Source organism: Mixophyes fleayi, chromosome 8 (genome assembly GCF_038048845.1).
Source record: "Mixophyes fleayi isolate aMixFle1 chromosome 8, aMixFle1.hap1, whole genome shotgun sequence".
In the NCBI taxonomy this organism is placed as follows: domain Eukaryota; kingdom Metazoa; phylum Chordata; class Amphibia; order Anura; family Limnodynastidae; genus Mixophyes; species Mixophyes fleayi.
Genome location: NC_134409.1, coordinates 133468389 through 133483051, shown reverse-complemented (window position 1 = coordinate 133483051; position 14663 = coordinate 133468389). Strand labels below are relative to the sequence as shown.

Sequence of the window (14663 nt, the reverse complement as noted above, 5' to 3'; positions counted from 1 at the left end):
GACGTACGAGGGACAGGAGACAGACGTGGGACAATAGGTAGAGAGGACCCTGCCCGCGAAGCTTACATTCTAAAGGGAGGGTTGGTAAGAGGCAGTAGGACCTACTGGGAGATAAAAATTTAGATGACAGACGAGGAAGAAGAGGTGATAAATATAATGGTTAGGAGGTGGTAGGATAGGTGAGCTTGACAAGGTGAGTTTTGAGTGAGCGTTTGAAGGACTGAAGGTTGGGGGAGAGTCGAGTGAGGCAGGGTAGGGAGTTCCAAAGATTAGGGGCAGCACGGCAGAAGTCTTGGAGGCGAGCATGAGAGGAGGTAATGATGGGTGAACTGAGGCAGAGCGGAGTGGACGGGTAGGTATGTACCTGGAGACAAGATCAGAGATGTAAGGGGGAGAAGTGTTCGTAAGGGCTTTGTAAGTGAGGGTAAGAAGCTTGAACTGAATTCTGAAACGGATAGGGAGCCAATGAAGAGATTTACGCAGAGCAGAAGCGGAAGAGGAGCGTTGGGAGAGGAAGATGAGCCTATCCGCAGCATTCTGTATGGATTGAAGGTCAGAAGTGCGTGAGCGAGGGAGACCGGTGAGAAGGAGGTTGCAATTATTATTTTTTTTACCACAGTAAGGCCCCAAGATATGTATATATATATATATATATAACAATATAAAACAAGTTAATCCACAGCAGTGAGCTTGTAGATCATGAACGATAAATACAATATGAATAAAAAAATCATCATTATGTACTTTTGGATCAGATGTAAGTGCCTTTATAGCAGAGGGATCAATAATTAATCTGTCTTCTATAACGGATTTCCCGACAAGTTGTCAGGAAACGCGACTCTTCCATAATAAAACAAAGACAATACGTTTGAGTATTCCTCCAATCCTAAATGGCCTGGAATAGAAAAAGAATCCCCTTAAAGATGCAGAAATGGCGTTCGATCACTGCCTGAACTTGACCTAGTGTGCAAAGGCGGCATCATTGCTCACGACTGAATTCCCATCAGACGGCCTCGAGAAAGATGGGGCACGGTGGAACTCGTAGGTCAACAGCAGCCGGAGAAGCCAAGCATTGCCCAACTCTCCTCTAGGATGATCGTTTCAGGCCAACGTTCTTCTACAACGATGCACGTGTCTGGGCTACGTTTCACCAAAGGCAAGAACCACATTGTACTAATCAGAATCATCTGTCTGTCCATAAATACTACTAAACAAACATACTCTGCTTGGTGACATCACTTCGAAAATATGTTCCATGTCAAACAATGGGCTTCAACCAGTAACAGGGAATTCTAAGTAGGATCTCCTTGTGTAGCTCATTTGTTAAAGGAACAATCAACTTTTTCTCCCTTTTATTTTTTAATCATTTTAAATCTTAAAGTTCTCTAGGATCTCAGGCTTCCTTAATGCTCCAATCCTGAATTCTCTGGACATCAGTGCAATATGATTTTGACATTTAGGTAAAATTGGTAGAAAGTTTTCCTATAACTTAGAAAAATAAAACATACTCCTGCTTTTAAGTTTATCCTTCGCCTACCCAGGGAGCAGTCGGCCATATTGTATATTGAACCAACATACGTTAGAATACAGCCAATTAACTCATTAAGAACTGTTGGCGTGCCTTTATGATAGAGATACAGATATTTTGTGGACTGAACTAACATTCAGATTGTCAAACCCCCCTACCCCATGACGAAAAAACATTATCTCAAATGTCTTCTATTCTGATAGTCCCGGAAAGTTTGTATATTTAATTGTAAATAATAATAGTAGCACTTTACTATATAAATATTAACTTGTATTGTTGTTGAGCAGTCATTTAACATCAATTAATTGATCCGCTATAGATCACAGCAATAAAAAAATCCATTATGTGCATAAGAAATGGTTTATCTTTGAGAGGTATGGAGCCTTCCCTTCCATTACAGTTCACATCTGCTTCTAAATTCCTTTCATTGAGCAGCTCATTGCTGGAGGAAAAGTTCCCAATCTTAGAATATTGCACTGGAAAGATTGAACGTGTCCTGTGGAACAGACTAATGTGACAGCTCCCCCCAGGACCTGGAAAGGTTAGACAGGTGGTAAGAGGAGGAGGAAGGTGTCACATATGTTCCCACGGTCTGCACACCTGAGTCTTGTGCAGGAGAGACGGAGTGGGGAGAATAACGTTTGTGAGGAAAGAGTGGAGGAGAATTAGTGGAGAGATGATTACCTGACTTGACACAACCGCTCTTTAAACAATGGCCGACAAAAACTTGTGTTCTGGCTGCACATGACTGCATCGATACTAGGTTAACAACTGTCCCAATATTTGTGGGCCAGTCCCAAAGCGGACCTCAAAAAGGGCAGGGGCTTCTACAGAAATGGGAGGACTATCACCTAAAAATTGACATTATGGGGGATTATGGGTAAACTGTGGGCAATTCAGTGGCGGGCTTATTGTGTCCGGATTCTCATTGTCGAGAGACACTCAGGGCTAGATTTACTAAGCTGCGAGTTTGAAAAAGTGGAGATGTTGCCTATAGCAACCAATCAGATTCTAGCTGTCATTTTGTAGAAGGTACTAAATAAATGAAAGCTAGAATCTGATTGGTTGCTATAGGCAACATCCCCACTTTTTCAAACCCGCAGCTTAGTAAATCTAGCCCTCAGTGTTTATAGATTCCGATTGGTCCTCCCACACAGTAGCGGAACTACCGTTGGTACACCGGGGCCCGTGAAGATAATGGGGCCCGCTGCTCGGGGAACTAGCAAGCTGGGGGCCCCGGTTCTCTCCTCCACGCTTCCCTGCACCCCGGGGCCCACAGTTCGATAGTTCCGCCTCTGCACCCCCTGTCTCACAGCCCCGTTATTTTTAATGGAATATTTTGCACAGTGACAAGAGTTTCAATAAAATGACACTTTATTTTACCTGACAGAGCTGCTGCAAATTTAGGAACACATCGGGACTATCAACTGCCTCTTTCCAATATTGGAATATTTTCCATGTATAGATGTGTATATTGACCTTTGCCATTGACCTACGTTCCATGTATAGATGAATATATCGACCACTATATATATATCGACATCTGCTACTGACCTCTGTGGTCAACCATTTCAGGCAAGAAAGGGTTATCTGCATCGGCATTTCAGTGAACAACCAATCTCAAGAATATTTAGTGCAACACTTAACACAGCCCCTTCATTCACCAAAAGCTTCTCACTTTCTACTCGTACTCAAATAACCTTACAGCACTATGGCGCACTTGACAACGTTTATATCTAGTGTACAGACTCCTCGCGTTTAATTACATTCTCCTACACTTATGGTATATTCAAATCCAACCGATTCAGAAAATGTCGGCGCTTTGTAAATATTTTTATTAATTTTCAATGCAATGCTGCTTGAATGAAAAAAAAAAAAAAAAAAAAGTTCATTTTTTTATTTTTAAATGAAAGCATATTAAACAGTTGCAACATATTTATAACAGTTTAGGTTACATATGTTGCCAGAGAACATATTTTAAACCAACTTGTGTTTAAACATTGGCTTTCATTAGACTAAAATTTTCTTTTAAAGAATTGGACCTAGTAGGTGGGCAAATAATTTATTGTTAAACTGCACTAAAATTGCTTTAATATGGGCTCCTTTTGCAGTATAGCTGGACTTCACTGCTTAGGTCACATGATATCCACAATTTAACAGCAGGGAGCCTGCAAGAAACTGGTTTTAAGGATTGCACAGTACAGCAGGGGGGGCCACAGATTTCTAAATTCAGTGCAGGTCAAAGACCTGGAGGTCACCATACCCGACTCTCTTTAACAAAACAAGCAGTGTCCTTTCAGGTCACACATGGAAAGGCTTTCACAGACAGGTCACATGGCATTCTCTAGCGACCTTTAACCTCATCCCTCACATGGGAAACTAGTTAAATGCCAAGATTCCCACCACCCTGCAGTAGCAAAGGATACAAGGATAAAGCATTCTTAAATCCCTTCTGCAACACTGTATAACAAAGGTTCCAAAATGCAGGTCACCAACACCAGTGGCAATCTTCTGAAGGGGACGGTTCTAAAAACAGTCAGGGCTGCCATTGTGAACCAAGGATTAGGGTGTCAATTCAAAAAGAACTATGGACATCAATGAGGCAGAAAGTGGCCTCATGCCTCAGCGATGTCTCAACTTTATATATTGTATACCTAGCACAGGATTGAGCAACCTATTTATACATTTTCTAAAGTAAACACTTATTCTTTTGTGGCTCTCGATGCTATACTTCCATTTATAAATCCCTATGTAAAGGCGCAACACAAAAACGTAGGTTATATAAAAGATATATGAACACCTATGAGCCTCACACTGGGCTAGAGAGTAGATTTCTATACATAATATAGGTTGCAGCCGTGCTCTAGCCTCCGTATAATGACTCAAAAACAATTTAAGTCTATAGATGTCTGGGATGTTAAGCAGCCTCTCACCCTGTAGCCGACAGAGAGATGATGTGTTCTCGATATTAACTATTCATAGCTGTATTCAATAAGATTTTTCCCCACAGGCCCAAACACAGAGAATCCACTAGCTGGAACAGGGCTTAATGCGATTGGAAAAGGGACCCCCCCCACCCCCCTCCATTCACCTACTAGGATCTCACACCTCCTACTGACACTATCCTAAATATGCATTAAGGATTTATTCCTCCATATTTTGTTTTATTCTGTCTATATCTACATTGTTTTAGGAAAAATATATAGATATAATTTTGGACGTTAATAATAGGGGTCGTACCGAGATAGAATGAAGCCTTATCTGCAGAAGATCTATAAACAGAACGGCGCCACCCAAAGTTTATAATATCATGAACAATAGTAATAAGCTCATGTCATTATTGCCATGCTAGAGATAATGAACATATCACGTCCCAGACTAAGGGATACAAAACTTTGTTTTTGCATTTATTTTTATTAAGAAACATTAATCACTTTGATGCAACACGAACAGTAATGATTTGCAGCACTATTAATGGTTACTTGCCCTATGTTGCTTAGGAGCCTGTTTTGGCAATCAATAATATATTTATTTTATGCAGGTATGTACCACTCTGCTTCCCAAGATGTTCTGCAGCATTCCCAGCTGAACAAGATGCCCAAAAAAACGATCAGCACTATTTAAAATACAGACAGACACCTACTTGTTGCCTGGTTTTTAAAATCTAATTTTTTGTATAAATTAAAAGGCAAATTAGTAATTCTGACCTGACAAGAAATTAGACAGAAGTCTACAAATAATGTAGTTGCCTTGGAAACACAAAGTTTAACAAAAGGAATGTATCACAGATTTAACCCAACATATGCCAGACCGGTTTAATCGCCCAAGAGCATAAGAAACAAGAGCACAGCAGTAGCCAACTGGTAAGGGATTGGAGAGGGGAGTGTAAAAGGCTTACTGGGGGTCAGCCGATATATCACTAGGCAGGGTACATCCACGGTTGGATGTGTCACCATGCTGAATGGTGGAGAGTTTAGCAATAGCTTAAGTATTGCTATTACTGTGCTCAGAAAACAGCCATGTCTAACAATGGTACACACATTGTCATACAATAACCCAAACCATGTCTAAAAGCAGTATCGCCCTCCACATGCATGCAGTCTGTCACTGCAGAGAGCCACTTGTCACTCAAGGATAGGCAAACAGTACTCAGACAGATTTGCACCAAGCATATCCCCTCGGTCACTCAGCCTTGTTGACTCTTGAAGCCTCCTCTCAGCAGCAGTCCCTGAATCTATCTTTCCACACAGCAGGGAACAAAAAAACGGCTTTATTCAAAATCTACCCAAACAAGTCTACCAGGTCCTACAAACCCAAAACAATAGCAGGGAACGATCCTCCCCCTCCAGTCTAAAACTGGATAAGCCAAAGTCTTTATTTCGCCAAGAGGGTCACACATCTCAGCCATGACCACAGATGAGTTTGACGTCTGTCGTCTGGAAAACGTTACATTAATAACCCACATCTCATACGTATGGCTAAATATACACGCCGTTGAGAGCAAATGCATGTTCCTGTTTGGCAGCCAATCGATTAAGAGTGGTCAATTATTATGAATTAAATAAATGTGAGCTACGTTTGTTGCTGCAGGGCCATAAAATGAATTTAATAGCCGTCTAGTCCCTCTTTGCGGACAAAATATAGAATTTAGAAGCCAGGAAGACAAATCTAGGAGCCTAATGGACATTTCAATGAGCCATGGAAAGTGAAAACCTATTTAGGCTCATCCTTTATCTATATAGCACCACCATATACCACAGCCTTGTATAATCAGAGAGATTCATGACAAAAATAGAATGACGAAAAGGAGCAATTTGGCTATACAGAATGTGAGTGTCCTAAGAGCTTACAATCTAAAAAGAAAATTGACAAATGTTTTAAAAATATTTATTTAATCATCGTGTCCTAGGATTTGTGATGGTACACTGCAGTTTAAAGATTGGGCAATTTTCATCCCCTATATGAAGACACTGTAAGAGAATTTAAGCATAACCACAGTTCTAGTGGAGCAGTAAGACAAACGAACAGTAAAAGGTCATAATGCTTAAAAAGAAGTGAGCATGGCTCTGGGCATCTTGTCTCCCCACTTCTGCAAAGACCAAGCTAGACAGCAAGTTAAAGCGAAATTAATTCTAATGTGCCAAGCTGGCAACCACTGAGTGTGCAAGTGTAATACAGAAGTATTTGCGGTTTACAAACATGCAATGTGATGTGTCCCAACTTTTCCCAGAACAGTCCCACTTTTTACAACCAAAATCCTTAACGCGCCATCCTTGTTTCTCAATAATTTAATAAGTTTTAGCTTCCATGGGAGCTAAAAAGTAGCATGGGCTGGGTTTTAAGGCCTGAGCAAACGCCGGGTCCCACAGGTGTCCCAGTTTTCCATTTTAAAATTCTGGAAGCCCTAAAAATGTAACACTATGTACAGTGTGTCCAGTCTATATGTCTACAGCGGTCAAATGTTATTTGGTCCATAGGTTTTACTAGGCCAGTACACCACGGGCACCAAGACATGGCAACATTTAACAAATGTTATGTATCTAATGAAGAATCGTTAGTTTGGACACTTAAAAGATTTAGAGGGAAGATTAATTACAAGTGTTATTTCTTAATGCAGACCTGCGTCCGCTCACAAATGCCCAACGGGATTAGGAGAATATGTAAAAATAGTGTCAATTTTCCATAATAACCTACCCCCCCTCCCTGCAGACAAGGCTGAACAAATGTTAGCGGGCATGTTACCACTGTACCTAAACCAATGGCTGACGACAAAGTTTTGGGAGACATTTCTATCCAGGTCAATGGATGCACATCTTCCTGGCTCTTTAACAGGCCCTGTTAACTTCTAGATCTGACTACCTAGCTCCAGAACTGTACATTATTATTTGCTATATGCTTACGTTCTAACTCCAATGGCAACCGATTAAGCAGCATTTCTACACCAACTGGAGTATGGATCGTGCAGCTCCCTCTATTCAATACGCCTATGATAGCACAACCCTTCCAAACAATACCAGGTTAAAGGGCACCAAGGTCGGTCAGTTAGGCCCGGCAGATGTGACAATTCTACGCCTTGGGTTTTGGAATCATTTGCTGCAAACATGTGGAAATATCAGCATGTAGTTTTGCTGGGGCGAGGGTCACTAGTAAGTTTTGTTCTTCCTTTAGCAATTGTAGTTTAAATAAAGAGCCGTTTCTACCTCTGCACGAGTTACGTTGACCTACAGACATTATTGCATTGTATTTATGAAGTGCAGACATATTTTGTAGTGCTATAGAGAAGAGCGATAAATAATGGACTCCATGAGAGTTAACAATCAATTCCTAAATCATTCCCAAAACCACCTATATGTAAATAGTCTTAAATAGCAGCTATATAAAGACAGTGTCCTCCATAAAAGCCGATAATATTAAGCAAATGCATTGCTAAAAAGGCTGGAGCCTGCGTCAAAGCAACTGCCTAATGCTCCACTTTAAACTTTTCTTAACTCAATTACAGCAGGACACAAAGAATATTTGTGCAGCAAAACAATAGTTAGCAAAATAATTTTCTCACTTCTTGGCACCAAGAATGACTGCATTCTGGTAGAGTTACCAGCAACATATTCTGCAGGGTCATAAAATAAAACAGGCGGCATAAAGACACAGAGAACGCAATCATTAATGCCAACAATAGGTCAGAGCTGCAAATTCGGAATATATATATATCAATAGATTTGCTTTTATCTAACCCTTGCCGTTAACAATTACACACACAAAAAACCACATGAGCATTAAAAGCTGTCACAGACTGAATCTAACCTCCTTTCATGCATGGATACACATATTATTGCTTTGCAGACTAGTTTATTTAGTTCCCGATATCAGAAAGCTGGATGCAACTATTTTTATTTATTTTTTTATATCACTGAATTCTCACCACAGCCGCTCCTGTTCAGTTCACACAACCATTGGTACGATTATAAAACAATTTCTTAAAGGGGGGACAAAACAAAGCAAATAATGGACAAACTCACCAAAATAAAGCAAATTGCCACAGATTCTGGCAGAGACGGCTAATGGAAGACCTGGGCACGGTGCACAGTGTTGTGGACGGGGAGAGTTAATACCTCATAGTGCCAACAAATCCCACAGATTGTGAAAAGAACATTCCATCTCTGCACCACCAGCGAAATATCCTCATCTGTATGTGCAGCACTGAATCAGGTCTTCAGAAGAGGGGGGGGGGGTGAAGCTTTATTATTATTATATTTTTGGCTGAGTGTATGATATTTCTACAAAGCACTCAGCTGTTAGCGAGAGGTGCCATCTACTGCAGGTGCCTAAACGCCCAATAATAACCTGGCATAAAGCTGGCAGAGGTTCCTAAACTGCCACCAGCGTGCGTACCAGCTCCATCCATGATAACCTACATTTTCAAGGTAATGGCACAGACAGCATCTTTCACCCACAACAGGCAGAGTCTCAGGTGAATCAATCAGCCTTGTATTTCATATAATTTTCACTGTCTCCGATCTAAATACAAGCTCCAGGGCTGTGCTACATGATCCTAATGGTCTTCTGTAATCGGTATTCTACCTGACTCTCTCCCAAACACAGCTCGTTTCATCCAATACAAAGCATTTCTCTCTCTCCGAGATCCACACTACCCATCTCCGCAGTGGTAGAGAAGGAAATAAAAAAATATTTCCGCCCAATTTTAACCTCAGATACTTAACCCTTTCACTGCCTTGCTGCAGTGCACCGCAGCCCCCCTCTGGCAATAATTGAATTAAGGTGTCAACAACACATCTCAAATACAAAATTCCCACAAAAAAAAAAACCACAGCAGACAATAAAAAGCAGTAGTGGTGTTATACAAACGTGAGTAATGGGATTTCTGCAGTATAAAATATTAAGGGGGTACTGTCACAACTAACCGGTCACAAGCATTGACTTCAACATCCCAAACCTTGGTCCTATAGGAATGCAAAGGACACAGGCATTGTATTCAGTACATGAACTAAGAGCATATAGTTATAATATGATCACAGAGCATTCTCTAGATAATTCCAGTTTAAAGATGGTTTCATTATTTCCTGGGTAAATGGGGAAAAAAAATGGGGAATATAAATGAATTATATACACCTAATACACCTAAATAGACATGGTATAAATTCCAAACGATATATACCCAAATACTGATCTAATAGGATGGCTGATGTCAATCTGAAAATAAAAATGACCTAAAAGTTGGACAGTTGGTTAATTTCTCTGATTGCAATCACTTTATTAAACTGGGCTTTTATCCTTTGCATTCCTGACACCCCTCTGGCTGCAGTCTCACTGGCTCTGTAAGGAAACATCAGTAATATAACCACATCCCTGCTCTTCACACCAGACACAGAAATGCAAGTGAGAGCGCAGTGCAGCCTCTCCCAGCCCACTAACTGCAGCATGGCATGGACCAAGGACTGGGGGGCACAGCACCCCTCCAATGGACTCTGTGTAACAGCACAGTCTGACAGTTCTCAATGACAGAGATAAACGTTTATCTATAGAGCCACAGTTGTGTGATTATATATATATATATATATATATATATATATATATATATATATTAAATGTATAATATAAGACAGTGTAAGCTCGCACAAGCCTGCTCCTACCACACAGTGCTCAGTAATGTAGGAAGGTGTAGTGTTTCCAGTCTAGTAAATCCAAGCACTCCACATTAGGGAGGTCTGCAGTAGTAGAGGCTATACTCAGGAATTAGTAGTCAGTACAGTGCTGTGTATCCCAGTTACAGTAGTGAGCACTGTATAGTGGACCCCATATACTAACCCCCCGGACCACATGCCCAGCACCGGCTGCCAGCTCCCGTGCCCGGCTTGTGTGTCCCCCCCCCCCCCGGTGCCAGCCTTCCCCCCCACACACACCCCTCAGCCCCAGATTCCGAGCAGTGTCTCCCCAGGCAGCGCGATCCCTGCTTATATCCACAAAGAGACGGCGATGAAACCCCTCGCAGTGGCCCCCTAGCCCGGACACCGTGGCTCCTACTCTCCACAGCCCCCGATCATGCTCGGCAGCAGCGCGTTGCAGATCTCCGCCAGCTCCTTCTTTCCAGCGATTCCCCTTCATAGACCGGGAAAGACCAGAAAAGTTCCCCCGGGGACACGCACCGAGCAGGCAGGTTACTTACTGCGGGAATCGCTGCTCGCTGCCATCGCTGGATCCCCGAGTCCCGGCTCCTTGATACAATGTTGCAGCTCAGCATGAATGGGATGGGATGGAATGCAGCGCAGGGTTCCACTGGAACTCCAGCCTCGATCTCACTTCCCAGGGCGCTGCCTTACCACTGCTCCTCGCCAGAGGGCGCTCACACCAAGCTGGGAGGGCCCAGCTCAGGGGGCGTGGTCATTCCTAGTTGTTATTAACCCCATCAGGACTAGAGTCAGCTCTGATACTACAAAGTGGGTTAATGGTCACTGTCACAGTACACAGATAAAGGTAGTCTGCTTTCATGTCATCCAACTGTATATAGAGAGAGATACAAATAAGCAGTTTGCACTGTGACCGGCTCTCCAGACCTCCCTACTTCGTCATTTGTTCACAGTCTGGAGTGACACAACACAACTGGCGTTTCTATCACTTGGTAAATGCATTATAGGAATGTGACACTAAAGTTCAATCTAAAAGGAAGTACATAACCTGCTTGCAATTTTATTTGCATTGTGGCTGCATTTCTCAGAATGCTGCGTATTAATTACGCATTTGAATGAGACAATGATAGCTAGAATATTAGTAACACACATGCCAAACACCAGTAGATGAACGCACAATGAATGAGTTTAAGGAATACAGGATATATGCATGGCATGCAATATGAGGGAGAACAATAAACTTATTGCAGCATAGAACGGAATATATATGATATATATACATTATGCCATTGCAAAATATAATTATGATTCTATGTTCCAGCACCTGTCACTAATTTGTTTTACTGGTGACTGAACTTTGCCCCCTGATGCACTTTGGAGACCATTAGACGCAACCCCCCACCCCACTCTAGGACAATGTGAGTTACTGAGTCTGTCTCAAAGAGAGGTATTTACAAAGCTATATATTGCACCTATTCTTATGCATGGAAAACTCAGATCAAAGAACCACCTGTTATTACATTCGGAACCTGCCGCTTGTAAGTTTTAACTTTGCTTTTTAACACCATTTTATTTTTCATCTGATCCTTAGTTAATAACTCAGACAAAAGTTGACATCAGGGCTGCCTTCATTAAAGTGTCAGTAGTCGCCTCCGTCATAACTTTCCTCCATCCCCATTACCTCCTGAACACAACTCCCCACCTCCAGTCTACAACCCCCAATATTCTGCTTCCCAGTACACAGCTCCCCACCTCCAGTCTACAACCCCCAATATTCTGCACCCCGGTATTCAGTACGCAGCTCCCCATCTCAAGTGTATAATTATAACCCCCAATATTCTGCTCCCCAGTACTCAGTACACAGCCCCCCATCTCCAGTGTATAACCCCCAATATTTTGCTCCCCAGTACTCCGTACACAGCTCCCCATCTCCAGTGTACAACCCACAATATTCTGCTCCCCAGTACTCCGTACACAGCTCCCCATCTCCAGTGTATAACCCTCAATATTCTGCTCCCCAGTACTCAGTACACAGCCCCCCATCTCCAGTGTATAACCCCCAATATTTTGCTCCCCAGTACTCCGTACACAGCTCCCCATCTCCAGTGTACAACCCACAATATTCTGCTCCCCAGTACTCCGTACACAGCTCCCCATCTCCAGTGTATAACCCTCAATATTCTGCTCCCCAGTACACAGTACATAGCCCCCCATCTCCAGTGTACAACCCCTAATATTCTGCTCCCCAGTACACAGTACAAAGCCCCCCATCTCCAGTGTACAACCCACATTATTCTGCTCCCCAGTACTCAGTACACAGCCCCCCATCTCCAGCGTATAACCCCCAATATTCTGCTCTCAGTACACAGCCCCCCATCTCCAGCATATAACCCCCAATATTCTGTTCCCCAGTACTCAGTACACAGCCCCCATCTCCAGTGTACAACCCCAATATTCTGCTCCTCAGTACTCAGTACACAGCTCCCCATCTCCAGCGTATAACCCCCAATATTCTGTTCCCCAGAACTCAGTACACAGCCCCCCTTCTGCAGTGTACAACCCCCAGTACACAGCCCCCCATCTCCAGTGTACAACCCCAATATTCTGCTCCTCAGTACTCAGTACACAGCTCCCCATCTCCAGGGTACAACCCCCAATATTCTGTTCCCCAGTACTCAGTACACAGCTCCCCATCTCGTGTACAACGCCCAATATTCTGCACCCCAGGACTCAGTACACAGCCAGGACTCAGTACACAGCTCCCCACCTCCAGTATACAACCCCCAATATTCTGTTCCCCAGTACTCAGCCACCCATCTCCAGTGTATAACCCCCAATATTCTGTTCCCCAGTACTCAGTACACAGCCCCCCATCTCCAGTGTACAACCCCCATTTATTCTGCTCCCCAGTAATCAGTACACAGCCCCCCATCTCCCGTGGACAACCCCCAATATTCTGCTCCCCAGTACTCAGTACACAGCCCCCCATATCCAGTGTATAACCCCCAATATTCTGCTTCCCAGTACTCAGTACACAGCTCCCCATCTCCAGTGTACAAACCCCAATATTCTGCTCCCCAGTACTCCGTACATAGCTCCCCATCTCCAGCGTATAACCCCCAATATTCTGTTCCCCAGCACTCAGTACACAGCTCCCCATCTCCAGTGTATAACCCCCAATATTCTGCTCCCCAGTACACAGCCCCCCATCTCCAGTGTACAACCCACAATATTCTGCTCCCCAGTACTCAGTACACAGCTCCCCATCTCCAGCGTACAACCCCCAATATTCTGTTCCCCAGTACTCAGTACACAGCTCCCCACCTCCAGTGTATAACCCCCAATATTCTGTTCCCCAGTACTCAGTACACAGCTCCTCATCTCCAGCGTATAACCCCCAATATTCTGTTCCCCAGCACTCAGTACACAGCTCCCCATCTCCAGTGTACAAACCCCAATATTCTGCTCCCCAGTACTCCGTACATAGCTCCCCATCTCCAGCGTATAACCCCCAATATTCTGTTCCCCAGCACTCAGTACACAGCTCCCCATCTCCAGTGTATAACCCCCAATATTCTGCTCCCCAGTACACAGCCCCCCATCTCCAGTGTACAACCCCCAATATTCTGCTCCCCAGTAATCAGTACACAGCCCCCCATCTCCAGTGTACAACCCACAATATTCTGTTCCCCAGTACTCAGTACACAGCCCCCCATCTCCAGCGTATAACCCCCAATATTCTGTTCCCCAGTACTCAGTACACAGCCCCCCATCTCCAGTGTACAACCCACAATATTCTGTTCCCCAGTACTCAGTACACAGCTCCCCATCTCCAGTGTACAACTCACAATATTTTGCTCCCCAGTACTCAGTACACAGTTCCCCATCTCCAGTGTACAACCCCCAATATTCTGTTCCCCAGTACTCAGTACACAGCCCCCCATCTCCAGCATATAACCCCCAATATTCTGTTCCCCAGTACTCAGTACACAGCTCCCCTTCTCCAGTGTACAACCCACAATATTCTGTTCCCCAGTACTCCATACACAGCTCCCCATCTCCAGTGTACAACCCACAATATTCTGTTCCCCAGTACTCAGTACACAGCTCCCCATCTCCAGTGTACAACCCCCAATATTCTGTTCCCCAGTACTCAGTACACAGCTCCCCTTCTCCAGTGTACAACCCCCAATATTCTGTTCCCTAGTACTCAGTACACAGCCCCCCATCTCCAGCGTATAACCCCCAATATTCTGTTCCCCAGTACTCAGTACACAGCTCCCCATCTCTAGTGTACAACCCACAATATTCTGTTCCCCAGTACTTGGTACATAGCCCCCCATCTCCAGTGTACAACCCACAATATTCTGTTCCCCAGTACTCAGTACACAGCCCCCCATCTCCAGCGTATAACCCCCAATATTCTGTTCCCCAGTACTCAGTACACAGCCCCCCATCTCCAGTGTACAACCCACAATATTCTGTTCCCCAGT

The 14663-nt window shown here is 43.6% G+C and overlaps 1 protein-coding gene and 1 long non-coding RNA gene across 2 annotated transcripts in view; one reads left to right on the top strand and one right to left on the bottom strand.

Annotated features, from left to right (window-relative positions):
- LOC142099786 (uncharacterized) overlaps positions 1 to 14663 on the top strand; it is a 365154-nt gene that overhangs the window by 317921 nt on the left and 32570 nt on the right. The gene's annotated exons all lie outside the window — the stretch shown is intronic.
- The window catches only part of LOC142099965 (plexin-A1-like), a 42912-nt gene that overhangs the window by 27340 nt on the left and 909 nt on the right, over positions 1 to 14663 (bottom strand). The gene's annotated exons all lie outside the window — the stretch shown is intronic.